The sequence below is a fragment of the Suncus etruscus genome, chromosome 7 (genome assembly GCF_024139225.1).
Source record: "Suncus etruscus isolate mSunEtr1 chromosome 7, mSunEtr1.pri.cur, whole genome shotgun sequence".
NCBI lineage: Eukaryota > Metazoa > Chordata > Mammalia > Eulipotyphla > Soricidae > Suncus > Suncus etruscus.
In genome coordinates, this window is record NC_064854.1 from 116,811,008 (window position 1) to 116,837,494 (window position 26,487).

Genomic DNA, 26,487 nt, shown 5'->3' on the forward strand with positions numbered 1-26,487 from the left:
AAGTATGCTAACACAACATTTGCTTTTATCTGAGTATTTAAGTTAGAGGACGTATTAAAATTATAAGAAGAAATTCTTATCTTCTAGCAACCATTTTCAATGAAATACTTCAAGATGCCACTGATTTTTCTTCATATATTCATTGCAGGATTTTAGTTTTGTGGTTTAGATCATAGTCTTTTTGAATGAGCTGAAGCATTTCCCCTAAGATAATGGTTAAAATTGGCTCAAGATAAATTGAGTGCTCTGAGTCATAGCAAAGAAACAAGATAAATTACTTGTTTTACTTTATATTATTACAAATATTTATCAGAAAACAAAACTTTTAAGAGGCTTATGTTTTATGGAGGTAAAATTAGGATTTAAATGGTATGCTTTCAGTTAATTTAACAATGATAGAATGTCACTGCCAAGAATTTTCTGATAAAATTTCGGTAATGCATTTAAATAGCTTTATTCTAACTTCTTAATATTCTGAGCTTAATGTAAAGCTTGATCTCTTTCGTTTTTAGTGTTAGCTCATCAATGATAGTTTTACATAATTAGGTACAATGAAATCTGTAAAGTAAAATATTACATTTTTGTCTAAATATTTGTATCTGGCCTAAGTGCAAATAAATGCAATATACTACATCCAGGGCTTGAATCCTAAACAGAATTTTCAGAATTTTAGTATGAGTAAAGTTGCTAACAATTAGTCAGTTAGCTAAAATTTAACTAACAATTAGTGAAAATTGGACAATACTCTTTTTGGTATAAATTTTGAGATATGCTGCAGAAGTTGCTTGTTGTCTGCAGTAAGTTGCTAATACAGTTTGACAAATATTTCCAATTTTCTCAAGCATATTCTTAGATTGCACTTCTTGCTCCACTTAGTTTTGGGTGGTGTCGATCCAACTAGATCTAGCCAATGAATTGTAAGCCAGTTAACCTTTGTTATTGAACATGTCACTGTAGTGTAAAACCCTCCAGAGTTCTCTTTTCTTTGACACCAACAAGCAAAATTTAAGATGAAGATTTGTTCTGTCAGTCAGGTCTTTAATAAACAGAGTTTACCTGCAGACATTAAGGATATTTCACACAAGTAAGAAGTTAGACTGTGTTGTTTATTAATCCACTAAAAGCTAGGGTTTTTTTTATTAGTCTTCTGACACTTAATAGCTATAACATTGGATATATTTGTCATTAGAATTATGATATTTAATATACTTTCATTTTTGAAGATTTAGACACTGGTTAAAATATTGAGTTAGTGTGTGATTTATTGGCATATAGTAGACAGTGGTTTTAGGAGGTGATATAGTTCCTTATTTAAGGCATGATTGCTGAGATCAAAATGTGATATTTATATCTTTGTATAATTGCTTTACCTTCTTTTTTATAATAATTTTTATTTTGACCAAAGTGGATTACATATCTTTCACAGTAATATTTTAGGTACATAGTAACATTGACTCAGGGGAATTCCCATCACCAAAGTTGTCCTCCCTCCACCCCCATTCCCAGCCCACATCCCACATCCCTTATCCCCTGGGCTGCTAGTATAAGTGGTCCCCTCTGTGTCTAGATTACTACTTAGTGATCATACAACTGCTTGGTCCTGGTACCCTTCATTATTTCTCCCTCAACTTGAGAGGAAGAACTAGATTTTTTTTAAGGTTTTTTTTTTTTATTTTACTGTGGCAATAAATTTTATTTTGTTTCAAACTAAACATACATATATTTATATTTACATGTAAATTTATATGTTAAGAGTGTGTACATCAATATCAATATACTTTCACAAATAGGACAGAGATTAGAAAAAAAAACAGAATATTAGCCACATTTTTAAAGTCATTATTAGCCTAGTGAACAATTATTGATCATCTCGCTGTCTTATGAAGAAGATGCTAGGTCTTGAAAAGTTCATATGAGGTCATTATTAATATTTTTGGGGGGTTTTGGGCCACACCCGTTTGATTCTCAGGGGTTACTCCTGGCTAAGTGTTCAGAAATTGCCCCTGGCTTGGAGGGACCATATGGGACGCTGGGGGATCGAACCGCAGTCCTTCCTTGGCTAGCGCTTGCAAGGCAGACACCTTACATCTAGCGCCACCTCATCGGCCCCCCTCATTAATATTTTTTTTTTGGCTCAAGATGAATTTAATGACAAAAAGAAAAGTCAGTCAGTCACTCTGGGGTCTCCAACTGTAAATGTTTCAGTGTGCTCCTATTAATCTCCAATTTACCACTTGCAGAGTTTTTTTTTTTTGTAATGGTTTTTATTTATTTTTTTTTCAAACAGAAAAAGCCATTTTAATCACACATATACATTCATAGGACTTTAAACAAAATGTAATATAAAATATAAAAAAAACCAAAACCCCACAACAAAAAAAAATTGCATTTACTTGTAAACTGCTTAACAGCTGGTGGGTTGGCTGACAGGGCTGCCCAAGAAAAGCAAAAGCAGATATAATGAGGTACATTTTCAATGAATAACCATCACAGATCATGTGAACTGCTCTAGCAGCCCAGTCACCTGTTCCCCAATCTCGCCTCCTTAGAGACAAACCAGGGCAGTCCTCCCATGAATTGAGGGCTCCAGCTATATCGATAAGCACCTCAAAGAACAGACAAAACAAACAAACCAACAAAAAAAAAAAAAACAAAACTAAAACAAACGCCATGGTCTTGAATTAAGAAACATGGTATAGCACATAACGAAAGAGAAGAAAGGAAGAAAGAAAAAATAAATAAATATAATTGGGGACAACACTTTCAATAATCGCACCCAAACAGAAAAATAGACCAAAATAGATAAATAAATCAAAAATAATAATAACAATAATAAATAAAGGTAATATATATATTTATATAAAAAATAACCAAGATTTTGTGCTTTTTGTATTTGTTTTTTCCATCCTGCCCTGGCACAGTAAATATTGGGGTCATTCGAAAAGGAATTCACTTGGCCTAAGAGATATGGGGTTTCTCTGTCCTTGGAGCATACTGTCATGGGATCAACTATAGACTTTGCTCATGATCAGTATCCTTTACTTTCCCGATGGTGTTTTTTTTTTTTTTTTTTTTTGGTGTGTGGAAGACTTCTGCTCTATGTTTAGAGGTCTCAGTATCTGCACAGATCCTGAGGTGGGACTTATGATGAAGTCAGTCTTTGTGGTTCTAGAGGTTCTGTTACCTCAGTGTCATTTTTTTTTGTCCCCCAATTCACAATACATACCCGGCAAGGGGCCTGTGTTGAGGTGTATATGGGGTGCCTTTACTGTACCTCCTCTTTCTATACAGCCAGTGTAAAGAACACAGCCTGTGGTAAGATTTGGGAGGCCTTATCTTATCTTTTATTTATTTTATTTTATTTTTTTTTCTTCAGAGCAAACTAAAGTTGTTTTTTTTTTTAAAGTAAGAATTCATTTAAAGGACAAAATTGATTAACATAATGAGGTAAACTAATATAACATAATATAGTGACATAACATAACATATAATATAATTGATATAATAATAATACATGTAAGTCAAAGAAAATTTCTGATTAAAAACACAAATTTTTTTTTTCATAATGGCTTACTCAGTGTCATTTTAATCCATCTTCTGTGGTTGGTGATCTTGGTCTTTGCACTGAACCTAGGGTGGCACCTAGGATAGCGTCTTTCTTTGTGCTTCCAAAAGCCCCATTCCATTACAATAGTCTCTGCCGGACCTTTGGGACTGGGGATCATGATTATTGTGCAGGTCATAGTTCAAGCCCTAAACTAGGGCTTTTTTATTGGTCCCAAGATGTATACAGTCTGGTCATGGTTCTTGCAGCCAGTCATCTGCAAATTCCGATCTTGGTTTTTGGACTTACCAAAGGGTGCCAAGACTTCTGGTTTTGTCTTGTCGTTAGTTGGTAAGGTAGGCTAATCTGCTCTAAGGTCAAGATGTTCGCATTTTCCTCGTTGTCAGGATAACATGTTAGAGCTGGGCCTTGTTGTTAGTCCTGCCATATCAAGGCTGTCCCGGATAAAGTTTGTTTCCTGCAGCTGTTGTGAAGAGCTGTGCCGTTTCTATGTCGGGGATCGAGGGTTCAAGGCTGAATGAATGGTATCTAATCACCTGAGGTCTAAGTTGATTCCACATGACATATTTTCAAGGCAGGAGATATCCCCATATTGTAAACAACTATGAGTTCCTGTTTTTGTTTTTTAAATTTTATTTTATTGAAACTATGGTGATTTACAAAGTGCTTCATAGTTGGATTTTAGACATACAATGAATTGGCCAATCCCACCACCAAGTGTTGCTCTCCTTCCACCAATGTTCCCAGAGTTCATCCTAGAACACCTCTTGCCAGTATAACAAGCCCATATTAAGTTTAGATTGTTATAGTTTGGGTATCTTAATTTTATTGTTGTTGACTTTGATGTGGATATTTAGTTCTGTCCTTTATCTCCACCAGTGTATCAGAGACTACTTGCCTCCTGGTTCCCATGCTTTCTTTTTTTTCCCCCTCCTTCTCAATTTTATAGAAAACTGTAGAAATGTAAGGTAAAAGAAAGTAATTCACGTCCAAGGTTCTATGAAAATGGCAGGCACCCCTATCTAAAATATTAAAAAAAAAAAAAGAGGTGGCAGTTTTTTACATAGGTGCAACAAAGTTTGGGGAAAATAGAAAGAAAAAATATTTGGCCTAAAAACAGTGTGTCCCTATTCAGGAAGCATCCTACCATAAGACCAACTACAGGCTCTAGGCATACTAAGTTGTCTAACCCTAAAGTCTTTCTTCATAGTCCCAGGAAAAGTTTTCCTCAATCATGGTTGTCACAGTCAGGCTTCAGTAATTAGAGATTTTGATTTTTGCACCGATCCTGTGTCAAAGTAAGGGTATCACAGAGCATCTTCTGGTTTCATCTCACTGTTAGGTGGTGAGACAGGGAGGCCTACCCACCATGAAAGCAAGTTGTTGGTGTTTCCAAGTCATCAGGATGCCATATGAGCTACCCTGGAGCAAGTCAGTGCCAGGGCAGCATTAGGCCTTCCCTGGTAGAAGTTCAATTCCTGGTGCTGGTGCAGAAAATTGTGTCAATTCCAAAGATGGGATCCAAGGTTTGGTGGTAAACAGCCATTGTTTGCTTTACTTTTCTAAGTTTCAATTTAATTACCTAAAGAAAAATAGGGATTGTCTCTTACTATTATTTTAAATTTAAATAAGATATTATGTAAAGAGTTTTCTATAGGACATGGCATATGTGTTTTAATTAAATGGTAGAAAGTAATGGTAGTAGGGATATTAACAGAATTGGGGCCAAAACACTAGTATACTGGGTAAGGCCTTGTATGCGAAGCCAAAGTTTAATCATGGATTCCTACACCCTGCCAAGAGTGATTCCTGAGATCAGAGTCAGGAGTAATTTCTGAGGACTACTGAGTTTGGCTCAAAGAACAGACAGATGTTAAAAATAGAGATCACTCATTCCTCTTGCACTAGCACCTAACACAAAATTGACAGATACTTGAGGAAAAAATAAATCCATCTTCTTCACTATCACTAGAATGCATTTTGTCCTAACTGTACTCTTCCATAACTCATTGTCTTCCATAACTTTGAAAGCATGCTTAGTATCCCCACAGGAAGCCTCACATATTATAACCTCAAGTAGAGCATGGGTGTTTGTAAAGACCTTTATCCTCTATTAAAAATAATCTCTTACCATGTTCATATTGATCAATACGATGTGATCATAGGAGAAAGAAGAACATTATTTTTCTCTACCTCTTGATTTCCAACTGGGCTTTAGAAATCAAAACTGATGAAGGACATATGAAGAAGGGCAGAAAAGAATACAAATTTTATTGATGCACAGCACACATAAATTTGGGAAAAAGTCAAAGATGGCTAAGTCAAAGACGTGATGAGAACTGAGGACTATGCTTATAGATTTTAACCCAGAAAAAAACATTTTTAGGAAAAATGAAAATAAAAAAGGAAAAGTTATTTAGGCTTCATGGGATTGCAAATTGTAGGAAGATAAATATATAGGGGGAAATATTGGAGCATCAATTTTATCAGTACCTTTAGGTGCTGTTTCTGGGCTAGTAATATCTCTGAGTATTAAGTCTTAGCTGTTATCAGGATACTTTATATCTTAGATAGAAAAGTCAGGGCAAATGGGCATCAAGAGGCCCTTAGTAATTATGCTATGTTTCAAGTTTTTCATATTAAAATAGTATCCCAAGGCAGCATATTTGGAGGTCAAGTTTGAAGTTCCTACATAATAAATCTAGATTATAATTTCCAAATGATATACCATCATCATATTTTAATGCCATATCACTTACTAGCAATTTACCTCTGGGATTCTAATTCTCACTCTTGGGCAGATGTCTTCCATCCTTTGTACTCAACAAACATTAACAGTTGGTCACCAGCTTCTTGCCCACTTTACCCACTATAAATTTGAAATCCTTCTCAGACAACAACCAGGAAATACCTCCAACCAAAATTAACATGTTCTTTGGGACCTGTATATCTTCTTTTAATTAGAATTTCTGTTATGTAGTTTGTTGATTTGTCACACAGAACCTATTTCTCTCCCCACAAGACTTACTCCATTAGCCTGAATTCATTTTGTTCATATCTTCTCTAAAAGTCATTAACCCTCTTCTGTAAAGCCTTCCCTTATTGAAATGATATTAAAACGGTTGCAAAAAAAAAAAAAACTGTTGCCATTTCACAGATCGGACACAGTTCTTCAAATTGTGACTCTACATTAAATGATAGACATGATATATTTTAAAAATTAATTATGAGTTCTGCCTCTGATAATGGAAGACTTAGTTGTTTCACACAGAACTTCCCTCTGAAAGCAACCAGACAAGTCAGACAAACTATGAGAATCATCAGATTGAATCCACTGGAGAGCTTCCAAGGCAGTTAGAATTTATGGGGCTTTGTTCCAGAAGAGAATAGAAGCCAAGAGAGGCAGCCTGAATGTTTTGCCACTTTTCTCAAGAAAAATTACACTTTAGAAAGTAGCAGCTAAGAGGCTAAGGAACTGAACACATTCTACTGTAGCCTAGAGCTGTTAGAAGAAGGGACCATAGTAAATCTCAAAGTGTTATAACCTTCAGAAATAGATTAAGAATTCGAGGCTATTTATTTTGAGTCATCCTAATTGCTGGTGGTCTTCTGACCCTATTGTGCTTACTTGCCAGAAACAAAAGAACACCACAAGTAGAGATAGGAAATAATACATGTAGAGGGAGAAAACATCCCCAGTTATAGAGCTATTGTCCAACTGAAATAGAATGTCACATATAGAAAATAAAAAATTCAGGGCTGGAGTGATAGAACAGCAATAGGGCATTTGCTTCTATGCAGCTGACCTGGGAGGGACCCATGTTTTATCCCCAGTATTCCATATGGTCCCCTGAGCCTTCTAGGAGCGATTTCTGAGCGCAGGGCTAGGAGGAACCCCTGAGTGCTCCTGGGAATGACCCCAAAAAATAAATAAAATTTTTTTCTAGTAATCAAACTTTTCTACTTCTCTAATAATCAAATTTTCTAGTAAGTAAATTACTTAAAAGCATAAACATGTGTCAAATTACTATACCAAAAAGCATTAAATTAAAAAAAAACATTTTATCTGATATAGTATGATAGTTTTCAACCTTTCTATACTACAGACAGATAAAAATAGTCTGATGATGCATATATGTCTACCACCACCTATGCACATCATTTAAGGCACTTGGGCATATCATCACCAGTAGAACTATGCCCCTCAATTCCACAACATGATCCAAGCATACCATGTGTTTTGTTGAAATAACTTTTTCATGGATTATCAGAATATTTATAAAGACTTACATTGGTAAATTTAAAAATACTTGAAAAGCACTGGCCATTAAATTATAAAATATTGTCATTTCATTGCAGTATTTCTTGGATAGAAAGTTGTTCTTACCAGCTCAAGTTTGTGTGGTTGGAGTAAGGTCTAGAATCTAACTGACAACTAACAGATTTATTTCACTCCACATGGAGATTTTATCTAAGGAGTGACAATCTGAGCAGCCAGGAATAAAGATTTGTATATAAACTTAATGAAGGAAATTTGAAGGTGATTAGGACATATGTAAAAAAAAAAAACGGTAGATACTTCTAGTAATACATGTTTACACAATTTCTGGGGAAAAAAAAACAGTTGCTCATGGTTTGCAGCTTCGTTGACTAGAGACTTTCTCAGAGATAGGGACTTTGTAGCAGTTAATTCAACACTTTGCTTTAGTCAGATAAGAGAAATCAAGTAAGATTTTTCATGCAGTCTGATATTTTTTCCAAATGATTTTAGTTCACTATAAGCTTCATGCTATTCTGTTTGTCAGTCTCTTCATAATCAACAAAAAAATTAAATAAGTTTCTTTTTATATTAAGTACTTGAATTCCAGTATGTATTTTATATTCGCAGCCCATTTTGACTCATAATGGCTCCACTTTAAGTTCTCAGGAGCCATTTGTGACTAGTGGCTGCCATATTGAGCAATACGATTCTAGAAGGCAACTTCAAAGAATAGCTTCATGACCATTGGGTAGGAAAAGACAATTTAAGCATGTCTCAAATTTTATGAACCCTAAGGTAAAATGTTTATATATTAAACTTATATTAAAATTATGAACATATTAAAAGATACTACTTAGGAAGATAATATGGCATGACTAGAATGACTGGAGATATTTGTAACAGCAATATAGGAAAGATTCCAGAATATATGTATATGTGTCTGAATATGTAATGAACCACAATTTATAAAATAACACAGTTTTTAAAAAGCAATATTAGCCAAGAGACTGAATAGGCATGTCACAAAAAATCACCAATGAGCTTAGAAAAATGTGCACATATTAAAAAAAATCAGTGAAATGCAAATAAAAAGGACACTATACCCCTCGTAGTAGTAGTAGTAGTGAGAATAGGATTTATAAATATTTGGGTGAAGCTATTCAGTACATGGAATTCTCATTTACTGTTCCTAGAATATAAATTGATAGAGTCTACACTTTGAATAGCTATTTTGATAGAATCTACATAAAATGGGCATACTATTTCCTTTTACCCAATTATTTTTCTTCTAGATATCTGTGAGAAAACACTTGTATGTTTACTCAAAGACATAGACAATCTGGAGTTCCATCAATTCTTTAGAGACAGAAACATCTTAATCACAGAGATTAAGATTAAGATTAAGATTAAGAAATCATACCTGAACTTCCCTTAACCAAAGTAGTACCTTCTGAAAATACAGTTGTATTCAGTTGTTATGAAGACACTGCCCATTCCCCTTAACATTAAAAAAAAAAATCCATGAAGCCCTAAACCTACCCCACCGTTGTTAAGTTTAGTATATAAACTTTATCCCTGACTGTTTAATGAGACAGTTTTTACTAAGCAATAGTGGTGTAAATATACTTTGTCTTCTGTATTGTTGATCCAAGTAATATTCATTAGTCACCAATCACTGGGTCCAGTTTGAAAAAATAATTTTCCTCTCAATAAACAGTATTCATGATAGCCACTAATTAGCAACAATCCATCTCCTTCAATAGTAGAAGGCATAATTATATAATCATATAGTGGTTTTTGTTTAACCTCAAAATGTGGGTGAATTTTACAATAAATATTCAGGAAAGAAATTAAAAAAACTGAAGAATAAATATAAAATAAAATACATGATTCCATACATACATCAGGCTAAAGCAAAACAAAACAAAAAAAAGACAATAGTGTTAAAAGTCACTTTAAAAATCCATGCTGGTGGGGCCGGTGAGGTGGCGCTAGAGGTAAGGTGTCTGCCTTGCAAGCGCTAACCAAGGAAGGACTGCGGTTCGATCCCCCGACATCCCATATGGTCCCCCCAAGCCACGGGCAATTTCTGAGCGCTTAGGTAGGAGTAACCCCTGAGCATCAAAGGGGTGTGGCTCAAAAAAAAAATCTGGACTGGTGTTGGGGCCAGAGCAATAGCACAGCAGGTAGGGCATTTGCCTTGCTGCAGCAGACCCAGGTTTAATCTCCAGATCCCATATGATTCTCCAAACTTACCAGGAGTAATTTCTGAATGCAGAACCAGGATTAATCTCTGAACACCACTAGGTGTGGAAGTGATGATTAGAAGGAAGCCTAGGGAAGCTTCTGTTCATGGTCCAATTGTCTTGTCAGTTTGTCTTGTCACTTTGTGACAAGCACTTTGAAAGCTTTCAACACTTTGAAAAGCACAATTATTACCTGTCAACTTCCCTTTGTGTATATAATCTTTAATAAAATATATTGATAAGATCAATTAGCATATTGCTTAACCTATATCATCAATTTGTTCTTTCTAATGTTTCTTTATCTTCTTACCTTTGTTTTATACAATTGATCTTATAAGCTTTCTATAGAACAGGACTATATTTAGGTTGAAAAGCAACTGGAGTAAAATCATGAATAGTTATAATAACGACGGTAGCTTGGCAACATGAAAGAATTATTGCCCTCCCTTTGTAAGTCAATTTACTCACCAGAATGGTCTGAGCAACAAAAGAATTCTGATTATTAACTCCCATTGTTTAAAAAAAATAGCACTTTGCCATCTTATCTGTTCAAGAGTCCATTTATCACCCACATTGGTGTTCTGTCACAATATTTTACATCATTAACTGAAATGTTACAATTAACACACCCAACAACTGCTGAGAAATGAATCTAGTCAAGTAAAGATCTTGTCAACTTTCTCTAGTTCTTTATTTTCTTGTGCAACCAGCCAACACTGGTGGGAAATTAAATTGTCATTCACCTCACAGAGCCTTCTTTTTAGCATATCATTGTTTTATTTGACTACTGAACATAAAAGAATAACCAAGCTTTGAAAAGAACTTGGGAATCAGTACATAAATATGGCATCTGATAATTTGACACACTAAATGATGAAAATGATACCCTATAGTTATCCTTTATAAAAGCCAAGAGAACTAAATTAGAACAATATATATTAAGTCCCACCTACTCTTTCTGCACCATTAAATCCCATCATTTTGTACAAAGGTTTAGATAGTTTTATTTTGTATTCTAATATTAAGGCAATTATTCTTCAAAGTTAGAAAAAGCTGCAATGTTTTCTACTTCATATTTGCTAATGACTTAGTGACAAAGTACTTAACACATAGTTGTCTTTTAACTAGAAAGGTTATCCTACAAAATTACTTGCAAATGGATTTTTTTTGGTAACTTTAAATAATGACAACTACCAATGTAACCTCAGAGGCTCCAGTTTCACTGCTGTTTGAGGATCAATCCATAGAACAAAATAGCATGGTAAAAAAAGAGCTTTATTGGCTAGAAGCCAGCAGGTTGGAAGATGGCTGTTTCATCCCCCCGCCCCCAAAAGTGTATCTTACATAATTACTATCATAAATGATTTTGATAAAGAGAACACGGGAAGCATATTTTTAGAGAAGACAGATTGCAGAACATTGGTCACAAAAATAAACACTATTTTATCTGAAAGCCTAAAAAAGAAAATTGGGATAAACCTCTGGAGGATAAGACGAGAACAAGCATTTTTTACTTGAGGCTTTCCAAAAAAGGATAAGGTACTATTAATACTGCCTCCATCTATATAGCAGAAGCTGAATGGAGAGGAATGTTCACTGTTACTTTTGCAGTCCCTCCTGAAATATCATATGGTCAGTTCCCATAAGCCAGATTTGAAAAGAGTTCAAAGTTTTGTCCAAAGGTTGCAAGGCTCACAAGAACTTAAACTCAATTCATAAACTGTGCCACCCAAGTTATATATATATATATAATTGATATTTTTATAGTGGCCTCACCAGTAGTATCAGAGACCTCAAAGCCATTCCAGAGATTTTCAGGCCAGGGTGTGAGCTCAACAGTTCAGTGTTCCACTTAGCCATAAGAGTTACTTGGAGCTGGCAGTACTAGGAGTCACCAGGACCATACCCAGCAGTTCTCCAGAGGCCATGGAGTTCAGGAATTTACATTCTCATGTAAGGCATGTATCTTGCCTCATTGAGCAATCTTCCTGGTTCTTAGATAGACATTGTAGGTACATCTTTTTCCCCATGTATACAGCTAACATGTAGCTCCACACTGGACTGTTGATGAGTTTTCTGGTTTTTAGAAAGTCATTCCTAGAAGTTGAGTCCTTTCATTCCCTCTTATCTCTCTCATTCTTTGCATTGTGATCATAGCTACCATATTAACTTAGTGGGAAGGTTTTAACTCACCAACAATTTATTTCCATAATTGAGTGACTACTACCTAACATTTATATCCTTTCCTTTTTGATTTTCTTTCTTTTTTAATATGGAACACTTCATGAATTTGCATGTCATCCTTGCGCAGGGGCCATGCTAATCTCTGTATCATTCCAATTTTAGTATATGTGCTACCGAAGCAAACACCCTTTTTGCTTTTCTTTAAAAAAAAAACATATAAAAGGAAATGCCATTTAAATTACCTTAATATTCTTTTTTTTTTGGTTATTAAAGGCAATTTATTCAAATTACTTTTTTTTCTTTTTTTTTTCCTTTTTTATTTTTTATTTTATTTTTTTTATCTAGTTTTTTTTGACATAATTTTTATTTTGATCATAGTGGCTTACATAAAAAATCAAATTACCTTAATATTCTTAACTATTTAGATGGATTATTTACATAATGAAATTATTTTGATAGCATTACATGTAACATGCAGCATCTGACTGCAACACACTTCTTAGCTAGAATTTTATGCCTTTTTTTTTTTTTTTTTTTGGTTTTTGGGTCACACCCGGCAGCACTCAGGGGTTACTCCTGGCTCTACACTCAACAGTCGCTCCTGGCAGGCTCGGGGGGACCATATGGGATGTTGGGATTCGAACTATTGTCCTCCTGCATTCAAGGCAAATGTTCTACCTCCATGCTATCTCTCCGGTCCTATTTTATGCTTTTAATAAATTTTTAATAAATTCTTTTCCCAAGAGAAAGGTTTTTTTCCTTACCAAATAAACTGCCCATTTTAACAGATAAAATCCCAGACTGATCACAAATTGCAGCTACACAAAATATAATCATCACTTTATAGTTTAACTGTGATTTTTGGAGCAAGAAACTAACCATTAATAAACCAATCTTGTATTAGACATCTTGACATTTAAATTGACTTCATATAAATATAATAAGCAAGTTGAACTTTCTGATTTACTCATCAGATACCATATAGATGCATTTCACATTCACATCTTCAAAATGTAATGAGAAAATTTTTTATCTCTACGTCTGGCATGTCTGATTCTGATGAATTCTACAACCAGTGTGCATGGCACTAAACAAAGAAATCTCATCACTTTTTTGTTTCCACTTTATTATTTTAGGCTTTGCTTTTAGTTGATTTTTCATGTCTTCACTGAAGCACTCTGAAGTCAATACTTATATCTAATACTTTGATAAAACTTATTCTCCTATCTCCTTATCAAAGAGAAGAATAGAAATGTGCATGGCCAGAGTCTTCATCATAAGAAAGAGAATCCCATTTTATCCTTATCTGACTTTGAATATTTAGGGAAAATGCTCAATTTGTAGCTTCAAGCTAATAGCACTACAATGTCACATTTCTCTGTTTAACATTCAGCTTTGTTAATCAAGAAAACCAGATTGGCTCTCTGCATGTTGATTAAATTGATTACAGCTGTAGGCTCTGATAGCATTTTTTTCAAGTGTCTCTAATTAATCAGACAATGCTTGATTAGTTTTTTTTTTCTGTTTTGAGGAGATAAACTGACTTCCTTGAGAATTTTCACCCCAAAATTATTCCCCTCCAGTGAAAAGTAAAGAATGAGTCACTGTGGCGTTTTTCCATAATGTAAAATCTTTTATCTTCCAGCAATGAAAATGAAAGATAAAGTTCTTTCAAAAGCATACTAAAATATAGCATTAGACTTCTATACTTTTTTTCATATGTTCACAGGAGTACCCCTCCTACAGTGAAAAAAAGTCTATGCATGACCTCTGAAATTTTACCTAGCCTCCCTCAGTTTCAAAGCTCCTCAGTATAAAGCTTCCAATTTATTCAACATAACTATTATTTGTCATGTTATACCATTGAACTGTTGATACTGACATTATAAGTTTCAGCCCAGGTTTTAGCACATTATTTTTTCTTTTACATTATTTCATTTTTATAATTGTTTTCATTATTTGCAGGTACTAGGTAGAGGTTCAATGGTATAGCAATTTCCTTACATGCTAAGGCCCTAAGTTGAACTCATGCACCACAAGTTATATATATATATATATATATATATATATATATATATATATATATATATATATATATATATATATATATCCTTATACACTTAGTCATTTTTAATATATTTATTTGTAACTAGGGTCATCAGTCATTTTTTTTAAAAATAAGCTATCACATTTTTCTGTTAGATCTGGAGCATTAAGGAAAGCAGCTGTTGTTTACATAAATGAAAATGACAATTTCCAGGAACATTACCAATATTCATAAAGACCAAAAATGTTCTGCTTTTCGCATTGAAGTTGATATTTACAATGGGGAAGGCTGTTAGGATCAGCTCAGATGGCAGGAGGAAAGCATGCCCGTTTTCTTCACCACTTTTATTGGTCGAGACACCAAGTGAGACGGTTTTCTCTTAAGCACTTGTCACCAAAACTGTTTTTTGAAAAGATAGTTTCAAACTCTGTTTGAAAAGAGCTTTCCCCAGATGTCATTAATTTGATCTTTTTAATGAAACTAATAAAAAAAATTCAACCACTGTGAAAAAAATTTAAATTGAACACTAGGTCTTACTCCTCCCAACCCAACTCACATCTCTACTTCCCAGTTAATAATGAATAAACACTTCTTGTGAAACTTTCAGAAATTCTCTGTGCATATAAAGAAAAAAATTGTATTCATACTTTTTCAATAGATTAGATGATGCATTATACCATTTATAACTTGCTTTTTTATATTTTCTCTTGATAGATTTTGGACATAGTTATGATTTTATAAATATAGATAAAACAACCTTGATTACTTGCCAGATATTTTTCCATTTGTAAATACTCTTATTTTATTCAGCCATCTTTCTGCTGATGAACATTTAGGTAGCTTCCAATATTTTTGCTACAAAAGACGGTGTTGTGATAAGCATTCTCATGTGCAAGTTTTTGTGAATGTGGGCAAATATGTGTCTATAATAAATTCTAACAGAATTAATAGTCAAAAATAATCTGATAGATTTACCAAATTGATCACCCACTTATATTCCTACCAGATCACACCTTTTTCAAAATTTAGAACTTTTGCCAAGTTGATATGTGTTAATAGTATCTCTAACTGAATTTGCAATTCTATCATTATATATTATTTATAATTAAATTCCTTATTATGGACAGATCTTTTCATATTTAAGAAAGCTTCTTTTCAATAGTGGTAGATTTGAATTTTTTATTTTCTGATGTACCCATTAATAACTTTACCTACATTTCCATAACTATGTCTTGTATTTTTTTAAGTACACTTATACAGTTAACTCAAGTTACCTGGACCTTCAAATACTACTTAAATTTAACTATGTGTCTGGGAAATACAGAATCTAAAATATTTCTTAGTAAGTGTAAGACACCTGAGACAAACAAACCATCTCTAGAGACCGTCACTCACAGGATTACAAAGTAAATTTTCTCAGGAGATTTCTTTACATTACATCTTAATTTGTTGTAATGGGAAATAAATTTGTCAGGAGGAAGTTTCTGTGAAAATAAGCATACATGTATATTAAACAAATTATATGCCTTGCCTCAGTTACCTAAGCTTCAATTTTAAAATATTTTAGTAGATCCTCAGGCCCTTCTGAAAAAACTAGGATCGCCTTAGTTTGCCATCTGAAATCCCTGTCTCCTTAAGCAATTCACTCCACCTCTTCGCCAGAAACACATGCCCAGAGCTATCAGTTCTTTTTTGATGTAACCACTAATTTATTTCATTGTTTATTTTATTTTTTATTGAGTAATAGAGGTTTATAATACTTTATGTTTTAGGAGTGCATGTTTATGCCACTTCAAATGCATTTTAGCATATGACGCTCACCACTGGAGATATAATTTACCTCTACCACAAGACTATTGGACAATCCACAGCTCCCGTCTCCCTCAGAACTGGTTGCCTCAGTTATAAAGCCAAAATCCAAGAGTGTGGCCTGTTTCTTTGCTTTATGTCTCTATATTCCACATATGAAGTATATGACCTGTTTTGCTTAACATAACCCTCTCTGGTGCCATTCATGTGGTTACAGGTGGCAAGATTTCATCTTTTTCTTATATCTGAAGAGCCTGTTCCAGAATACTTATAATTGTAAGAAGTTCTTTGGTCTCACCTACATATGATAGCTTTTACTTCACTCTCCTGAGTGGAAAACTGATCTAAAATGTGGTTATAGGAGACTGAATTCCTCAAAGTTGAAATAATATCATATTCCTCAGTACCCTGCATACAGCCCACTACAATACATAGACTGAGTCTCAAAGTATGAAGCATCTAAGCTAATAACAGTAGAGGGAAGACAAAGAAGAGGGATGGTATAGATACATAGTGTATATGCACCGCATATTCTTTGTCGACTAATCATCCATATGGGGCACCTAGATTATTTTTGTATCTGGCTATCATAAATAGTGCTGCAATGATTAAAGGAATAAATAGGAACAGAGAGCATAAGAATATGTATTTTTGAAGCAATGGGAAGTTGTTTTGGTTTTTTTTGGTTTTTTTTTTTTTTTTTTTGGTATTTTTGGTTTTTTTGTTTGTTTTTGTGTTTGGACCATATTCAGTAGTCAGAGGTTATTCCAGTATGTTGCTAAAGGAATGCTGCCAGTGGTGTTGGGGGAACATTTGGTGCCATGGATTAAAACTAGACCTGTCACATGCAAAGTAGGTGCAGTAGTCCTTTGAGCAGACTCCCCAGCTCCAAATTAATATTTTGTTTTGGTTTTGTTTATTGATATGAGTTGGAGCCATGCCTGCTGTGTGGGCTTATTCCTGGCTCTGCTCTCAGAAATCACTTGTGGTCAGTCTAAGGAGACCATATAGGGTGCCAGAGATTTAACCTGGGTTGGTCACAAGTAAGGCATGAACCCTACCTACTGTACTATCTTTCTGGTTCCCAGATAATATATGTTCATTGAATGATAGATACCTAGGAGTGGAACTGCTGTATCTCATGATTAATTTTAACATTTTGAGAAATCGTCATATAGTTTTCAATAGAGTTTGGAACATTTTACATTCCTGACAACAGTCTACTAGTCTACTATTTTTTGTCCACACCTTTGCAGTACTTGTTTCTGTTTAATTGGGGATTGGGGGATTGTTTTGTTTGATGAACCCACACCTCCAGTTATAAGGAGTTAATTCTGGCTCTGCACTTATGGATAACTCCTGATGGGGCACCAGGGACCACATAGGATGGAAGGGATCAAATCCTGGTTGAGCATATGCAAGCCAAATGCCTTACTGTACTATCTCTCCAGTCTATTTCTGTTTAGTTGTCCTTGTTGTTGTTGTTGTTATTGTTGATGATGATGATGATGATGATGATGTTTTATTGGCCATTTTTACAAATGTGAAGTGATATCTCATTGTGATTTGATTTTTATTTTTCTGATAACTTACAGAATTTTTTTTCATGTGTTGATTGGCCATCAATATATCTTCTGTGGAGAAGCATCAATTCAGATCTGTCCAATTTTTATTGGATTATTTGGGTGTTTTGTTGTTGTGGTGGTGGTGGTGGTGGTCGTCGTTACTCAGTCTTGTGAGTAATTTGTGAGTCTTTGATAGTAATCCTTTTATTGGATATATGCTAATACTTTCTTAACTCAGTAAGGTTAAGGGTTTTTAATTGTTTTAATGGTAATTTCATTCATTTGTGGAAACCTTTTTATTTTAATGTAGTCCTACTTTTTTTTGTGGCACTCTTTCTTTTTTTTTATATTAATTTTTTTTTATTTTTAATTTTGAGAACAAGGATGCAAAGAAAGAGGACAAGGTAAAGTTACAGTGAAAGGACAATACATAACATAATTCTCAGAAGTCCCCTTGCTGATATCCCAACTTTGAAATTTCATCCAAAGAACATTAAGATTGTAACACACTATAATATTTCTTAACAGCACACAAGGCAATCTAAAGCCATAAAACTTACATAACTCCTTAAACATTACAGGCATAGCATTTTTTTTACATTTCCATATTCATGCATATTAGCTTAAGTTAACCTCAAATCTTAACTGGGTTCTTTTTAAGGATTAGAGTCAAAGGAGCACAGCAAAAATGGTGTTAGAGTGGCAATGGTTGTTTGCATAGGCCCACCAAAATATGAGGGACATGGAAAGAAATAACCTTGGCCTAAATACAAAAAGACCCGACCCCTGAAGGTTCCTGGCACAAGACCAACTCTAGGCTCCAGGCAAGCTAGATCGTCCAATCCAAGACATTGTCTGTAGTGCCAACACACTTATATTTTTCACACAGTCTCTGTTGTTGGTATCAAGCTTCTGTATTTAAGATCCTGGAATCTGTATATCCAACATTGAAATCAGGATGTGGAGCGTCCTCTGGTTTCACCTTACAATCAAAGGGCAATGCAGGGAGCCCTGTCCTGTAAGCAAATCGTTGTTGTTGTTAAGTCTTCTCAGTGTTAATGGAAGTCTCTTTTGAGCAGGACAATGTCTGAGCAGTGTAGTGTCTTCCTTGGTAGAGGATTGCTTCCAGGTGATGCTATAGACCAGCCTGGATGTTTTGTGGATGGCTTCCCTGGTTCAGGGAAATGCCCTTTCTTCTGAGGTCTGTGCCAGGTCGTTATGTCAATGTTCAGGGTGTAAGGTCCCTTTGCACTATAAGATTTGTCTGTACCAATCTCTATTAGATAGGATCTTATTTATATGTATAGTATTTTCCCATTTTAATGTGCCTATGCAAAAAAGGAGCAATGCCACGTGCCCATAAGGGGGTGATAAGAACAATTATGGTTCAATCATAAGCATTAATCTGGGGGACTCTTTCTCTAAGATTCCTTGTTAAACAGCTCAAAAAGAGAAGATGAAAAGCGGTTAGAATCGTCACTATATAAGACAACATTTAGTAAGAATTATAGCTGTCAGAGAAAAAACACAAAATATTCTAAAGAAATACGTGTCCATTTTATGTATCTTGAAACAGTTTGGAGTTGTTACACACAATACACGGCTTTGGTCTGTGATAAGGCTTGTACACTACTGATTAAAAAGAGTAATGTAGATTAGAGATGTTTGGGGGGGATAGAGAGTAAAGAAATAAAAAAGAGCTTTGTAGGAATGTGGGAAAGGGCACGATACAAAATAAAGATTCTGGATACGTAAAACGTAACATAACAGTAAGGAATACTCTTAATATATGAAGTACGCGCGGGGGCGGGATTTCTCCCCCCCTCCCCCCAGGGCCCGATTAACCAAGCGTGGCCCTGAAGACCCACCAGGTTTGGGGGGATCTTGGCCCCCTGGACTAGGAGTTCAGCCCAGGGGACTGGTGGCTAGCTGTCCTGCCCAGAGCTCCCAACATACCAGTCAAAGACCCAGAAATCCTGGCATGCGGAGTGGTCTGAGCCCAGCTGTGCCTCTGTAGTTTTGGGCTGCATAGGGCGGGATTTCTCCCCCCCTCCCCCCAGGGCCCGATTAACCAGGCGTGGCCCTGAAGACCCACCAGGTTTGGGGGGATCTTGGCCCCCTGGACTAGGAGTTCAGCCCAGGGGACCGGTGGCTAGCTGTCCTGCCCAGAGCCCCCAACATACCAGTCAAAGACCCAGAAATCCTGGCATGCGGAGTGGTCTGAGCCCAGCTGTGCCTCTGTAGTTTTGGGCTGCATAGGGCGGGATTTCTCCCCCCCTCCCCCCAGGGCCCGATTAACCAGGCGTGGCCCTGAAGACCCACCAGGTTTGGGGGGATCTTGGCCCCCTGGACTAGGAGTTCAGCCCAGGGGACCGGTGGCTAGCTGTCCTGCCCAGAGCCCCCAACATACCAGTCAAAGACCCAGAAATCCTGGCATGCGGAGTGGTCTGAGCCCAGCTGTGCCTCTGTAGTTTTGGGCTGCATAGGGCGGGATTTCTCCCCCCCTCCCCCCAGGGCCCGATTAACCAGGCGTGGCCCTGAAGACCCACCAGGTTTGGGGGGATCTTGGCCCCCTGGACTAGGAGTTCAGCCCAGGGGACCGGTGGCTAGCTGTCCTGCCCAGAGCCCCCAACATACCAGTCAAAGACCCAGAAATCCTGGCATGCGGAGTGGTCTGAGCCCAGCTGTGCCTCTGTAGTTTTGGGCTGCATCGGGCGGGATTTCTCCCCTCCTCCCCCCAGGGCCCGATTAACCAGGCGTGGCCCTGAAGACCCACCAGGTTTGGGGGGATCTTGGCCCCCTGGACTAGGAGTTCAGCCCAGGGGACCGGTGGCTAGCTGTCCTGCCCAGAGCCCCCAACATACCAGTCAAAGACCCAGAAATCCTGGCATGCGAAGTGGTCTCTGTAGTCCTACTTTTTTAAAGTCGTCTTTATTTCCCTTGCCAAATAAAATATTTTAAGTCATTATTATGGAGTATATCTCATATGTTTTCTCTATGCATTTTATGGTTTTTGCTCTTGTATTCAAGTTTTTAATCTATTTTAAATTAATATCTGCATATGATATTATATAGTGGCCTAATTTTATTGTTTTGCATGTGGCCATCCAGTTTTCTCAATGCCTATTATATTGGTATTGGGAAATAATATTGTGCTGCTGATTACCGTAGCTTTATAGTATGGTAAATCATCAATGACTGTTTTTTGTTTGCTTGTTTTGGGGTCAAACCTAACTTGCTCAGGGCTTACTCCGAGCTCTTCTACATTTAGAGATCACTCCTGGAAGGTTTGGGGGACCATATGGGATGTTGGGTATCAAATAAGGGTCAAGATGTTAGGGATCAAACTTATGTGCAAGACAAGTACATTACCCACTGTACTATCTCTTTGGCCCTTCATTGTCTATTTTCATTTCTGGGGTACCCCCTAGCTACCCATACCTCTATGTATATATAGTACAAGTTATTCTTTCTATTATATCTTTCTATTTTCTTTTACTTAGTTATTTGAAGAAAATGTATCACATAGTTGACATAGTTAATCTTTTTTTTTTTTTGGTTTTTGGGTCACACCTGGCAGCATTTAGGGGTTATCCTGGTTCCACGCTCAGAAATCGCTCTTGGCAGGCTCGAGGGACCATATGGGATGCCGGTATTTGAACCTCCGACCTTCTGCATGCAAGGCAAATGCCTTACTTTCATGCTATCTCTCCAGCCCCAAGTTAATCTTAATGCATTTGTTTCCAGATAAGAGAAAGCAAAATTATTGGAAGTAAATGGAAAGAAAAAATAAAATGGAAGAGAACAGAAAAAATAATAAAGCAAAAAATTAAAAAAGAAAAGAAAAAATAAAAATTAAATAAATGAAAGAAAAAATGAGCAAGCTCATTTGTGAAAATTTGTCTCGCCAATGAAGTCATTAATACATGGCAGAAGGTTTAATAAGCTATTATTGCTATATGTCCAGTCTGTTAATTGGGGTGTTTAGGGATGATAGCATCAAACATGTGAAGCTGACCAGAAATTCAAAGCTACAATACTATAAATTTTAGGGCCATATACTCAGCTGCCAGATCTCCTGGAATTAGGCCCTGTTTGTATATGGCGACTGTGTTTGTGGGCGTGGTTCAATGTGTTTCTATTATCTATGTACTTCTCATAACTGTTGGAAGTTCTATGGGACTACCTACATATGATAGCCTTAACTTCACTCTCTAGAGTGGAATGTTTATCTGTCCCCAGGAGACCAAATTACTCACAGGCAGAAACACTACCTATTCCTCAGTATCCTATATATAAAGTTGGCAACACTGCAGGTACTCGATAAATACCTATTTAAAGTAAAATTATAAAGCAGCTCTGCTACTAATAGTGTAAAGAAGGCAAAGAAGAGGTCAACCTTTCCATGTAGTGATAGATTTTTTTTCCATGTAGTATTTTTCCTCAAGTAGATGATAGGTTATTACTATTCACAGGTTATAGTTGAATTTGATGGCTAATGCCTGGATTTGTGCCCTTGGGGCTAAATTATCTGCCATATCCAATGAATAAATATCTGTAAAATGCTCCCAAAATGCTATATTATTAACGTTTTCTAAACCTGAGAGAAAGTTTACCAAACAGTAAAAATATTCAGTTCTGAAAAGAATGTATAAACTATATTTAATATTGCGAGAGATATTAATTTTGCTATTTTTTAGAATATTGAGCACTTGGAGGGAAATAAGATCTCTCTGTTTTATGGATTTTCTGACAGAGACATGAGTAGAAAAGGTAAAGGCCAAAACCGAGTATCATTTTCCTTTTATAGGAGAATTTTTTACATAACTCCAAATAAACATGTATTGATGTAAGGTGAAAATATAATTCTTGTTTTCGAGTATCATTTTCCTTTTATAGGAGAATTTTTTACATAACTCCAAATAAACATGTATTGATGTAAGGTGAAAATATAATTCTTGTTTTTGTGTTATGTTTTCCGGCTTGTGGATATTGAGGAAGAGCTGTAATCCTATTCCAAATGTCACCATGATGTAAACATCCTTTGGGAGAACTTTTAGGAAGGATAAAAATTTCTGGGAATAATTCTCCTATTCTAAGTGATCTGCGTGCGTGCGTGCGTATGTGTGTGTGTGTGTGTGTGTGTGTGTGTGTGTGTGTGTGTAGCAAAGCTGGTTTTTAGCTTGAAATGAAACTTACATAGAAATACATAGAAAGAAATAGATGAAATACATGTTCAAGAGAGAACATGGGCATCTCCGAATTGTAAAATGCAAGCAAAGATAGAGACAAGAAATGAGATAAGGGGCCCGGAAGGTGGCGCTAGAGATAAGGTGTCTGCCTTGTAAGCGCTAGCCAAGGAACGGACCGCGGTTCGATCCCCCGGTGTCCCATATGGTTCCCCCAAGCCAGGGGCAATTTCTGAGCGCTTAGCCAGGAGTATCCCCTGAGCGTCAAACGGGTGTGGCCCAAAAACCAAAAAAAAAAAAAAAAAAAAGAAATGAGATAAATGTTTAAGGGAAAAAACATAGAATGAAGGGCGAGCCTCAGATGATTTCCTTTTCCAACTATGAATTCTCCACTGCTTCTTTTGTTGTTGTTGTTGTTGTTGTTGTTGTTGTTTATTTTGGGGCCACACATTGTGGTGCTCAGGCCTTACTCCTGGCTCTTTGCTCAGGAATTACTCTTGCTTGGAGGGAGTCATGGGACCATATAGAACACTGAGGATCAAACCTGTATTGGCCAGGTGCAAAGCCCCCAAATTCTTCTGAGAGTGTGCTCTCAACCTTTTTACCAGATCTTCCTCAAAGCTCCTTATTTATTTTTTTTTTTTGCCTTCTCATTCACATGTGTTTATACCTTTGTCTTATAGCCTTAGCCTACAAAAATCCATTCACTGTTCATCAAGTGAATTTATGTGAATCTAATGTGTGTCAAGTCCAAGAAAGTAGGCCAAGCTTGATTGCTGTGTTACCTGTGCTTAGTAGTCTGCTCACGACTCCTCAAGGAGACCTCTTTTGTGTCTGAATTCTGGATTCTGATCATTGCCTTTATTTCTCACTTAAGCTCTTGTGATAGCAAACATCTTAATATTTTGTATTATCCCTTGAAGTTGCCATATTACCATCTTAATAGATTTTTTTCTTAACCTTTCCTCGGGTTTTGCTCATTGAAGTGTGTCAAATGTTTTATGCTGGATGTTGACTGATAAGACAGTTTGTGGTAGATTTCAAACTCAGGCATGACTTCTCTGAATTAAAAGTTTGAGGTGAAAGAGCAGTGTGTTTTAGTCTGTTTGTGGTACTGTAATAGAATTCTGTAGATTGTAATTTGAACCTTTATGGCCTAAAGCCCCCACTTTCAAACACCATCAACTGGATATTATATTTCTTTTTTTTTTTTTTTTCAGTTTTTGGGCCACACCCAGTGATGCTCACGGGTTACTCCTGGCTATTCACTTAGAAATCCCTCCTGGCTTGGGGACCAGATGGGATGCCCAAGGATCAAACCATGGTCTGTCCTAGGTTGGCACGTAGCAAGGCAAATGTCCTACCACTTGCATCACCACTGCAGCCCCATGGATATTACATTTCAACACCTGAATTTTGAGGGGATTCAAACATTAAATTTTTTAGCAAAAGCAAAATTATAAGAAAAGTACATGTTTTTATGCAAGAAGTAACTAAAGGTTACAAGTGTGCTTTCTGAAGCCTAAAGGAAGTGTGTTAATAACAGTTGGGGAAACACAAAAATATGTACAGAAATAGTAAGATCCAACCTATGCAAAAGCCAAAATAGTTATTTAGATTTTGCTAGCTAAATTTTGAAAAGCTCACTCAGAATTGAGTCCACAAACCTTCATCAGAAGTTTTCAAGACCTCATATTCCTCAGTTAGTCTATCCTTCAACTCAAACTAGCTACTTTCCAAAATTTACGAGTTATTTCAGCAGTATCATCATAATTTTTTCATTTGTAGAATTCAGACAAATTTCCTTCATGGACTGATCTCCATATGACAGAAAATATTGTCACCAGTGGTATATGAATTTTCACTTCGAACTTCATCATTACTTTAAGGTTTTCTCATCCTCAGATCCAGTTTTGAATGTTACAAGGAAGCACATGATTGGCCAGATGAATCTACATTTTTGTGGAAACATAATGACAACCAGAAAAGCCATGTGGTTGTAGCAAGAGTTGCCTTGTACATGGACAACCTGGGACAGATCCAGGCTCAATCGCCAGCATCCCATATGGTTCACTGAGCCTACTAGAAGCAATTTCTGAGTAGCCAATTTCTGAGAGCCAGGAGTAACCACTGAATGCCAGGGATTTCTGGGCGTGGCAAAAAATGTGACTAAAGTGTTATTCCAAAGAGCAGGAGGAAGGAGTTCTGATCTTTTCAACTATGTCTTTAAAAAGTATTAAAATTGTTCTTTGTGAATCCCAATGGGTAAAGATAGAATAAAACATTTTTAAAAAATTCTTAACATGAGAGAGAACTTTTTGATAATTAAAGCTATTTGTAAAATAAAATGGGATTTTTTATAAATAGTATCTATACCATTAGCAGTGGTAATCATACCATATACAGAGTCGATAAAAAATTTGGTGGGAATATAGTAGAAGCATTTCAAAATGTAAACAGGATTATTTTTCCAACCTTGAGAATCTAGATAGAAATGCCTGTCAAAAGCAAACCAAATTTAAACAATAACATTTAATATGTATTTCTGTCTTAAATCCACTTAAAGCCCTATACAGAGAGTTTCTATCTTATCCTTTGTTTCCAATCTCAGTTTTGAGCTTCCTACATCAAATGTGTAATGAATCTGATGAAGAAATGTTATTTAGAGCCCTTTTTATATGCTTAAATTTTTTAGAGAAAGAACATATTTTCCTGTTTTTGTACTAGTAAACACATTTCTAAACCTAACATTGTTTTATCAGGTGGAAAATTAAATTTTTCTGTCTCAGCTATAAAGAAACAGGTGTGTATTCCAATATTCACCCCAAATTGTGTGTGTACAAAAGCCCATGATGTGGAAACAACAGGTTTTTTGTAATAGTTAGAAAAGGAGCAAATTGGAGTGAAAATAAAGTGAGTTGCAACAGTAGCATTATTTTTTGTTTATGGAAACTTTCAATACTGAATGTCACTCAGTATTCTAGACTGACAAAGTGATTCAAATTTTAAATAATTATACATTTGATATATATCGAGCAAGTGTATATTCTGTGCCAAGAACTCTGCTAGATGCTACTTAGAACCAATTCAGGGAGACTGTTTGTCAAGTGATTAAACAAAGGAGATTGTAATTATGTACTGAGACCAGAGCTCTTGATGAGAATACAGTTGCTCTGTTAGAAAAGTACAAAGCAACTCAACAAGATAAGAAAAGGTGTCTTGAGGCCAGATTAATAATAGTACAAAGGACTGAGTGTTTGCCTTGCACTCAACGGACCTGGATTTGATCCCCATTACCCCATATGGTCCTCAGAAACTGCTAGGAACAATTCCTGAGTACAGAGCCAGGAGGGATCCCTGAGCACCAGGGCGTGTGGCCCAATGCCAAAAAAAAGCTAAGAATGTATTGGAGAAGACCTCTGACAATGTGATGTCTTGATGCTTAAGCCAAAACCTAGAAATTTGGAAGAATAAATAAGGAAAAAACACCTGAGCATACTCCTTTGTGATAGCAAACATGAAATATTCACAAGTTAATAAAAGACCAGTGTGACTGGAGCATGGGGAGGGTGAGGAATGCAAGATAATGTTGGAAAAATATATAGATTGGTGCATGTCAAG

At 36.0% G+C, this 26,487-nt stretch overlaps 1 protein-coding gene and 2 non-coding genes across 5 annotated transcripts in view; 1 reads left to right on the top strand and 2 right to left on the bottom strand.

Moving 5' to 3' along the window:
* Positions 1-26,487, top strand: part of CFAP20DC (CFAP20 domain containing) — a 286,437-nt gene that overhangs the window by 235,676 nt on the left and 24,274 nt on the right. The gene's annotated exons all lie outside the window — the stretch shown is intronic.
* On the bottom strand, positions 3,200-3,332 carry LOC126014753 (small nucleolar RNA SNORA51). The gene has a single exon (XR_007497750.1). It is a non-coding gene; the product is annotated as a small nucleolar RNA SNORA51 (small nucleolar RNA).
* Positions 12,339-12,442, bottom strand: LOC126015276 (U6 spliceosomal RNA). The gene has a single exon (XR_007498158.1). It is a non-coding gene; the product is annotated as a U6 spliceosomal RNA (small nuclear RNA).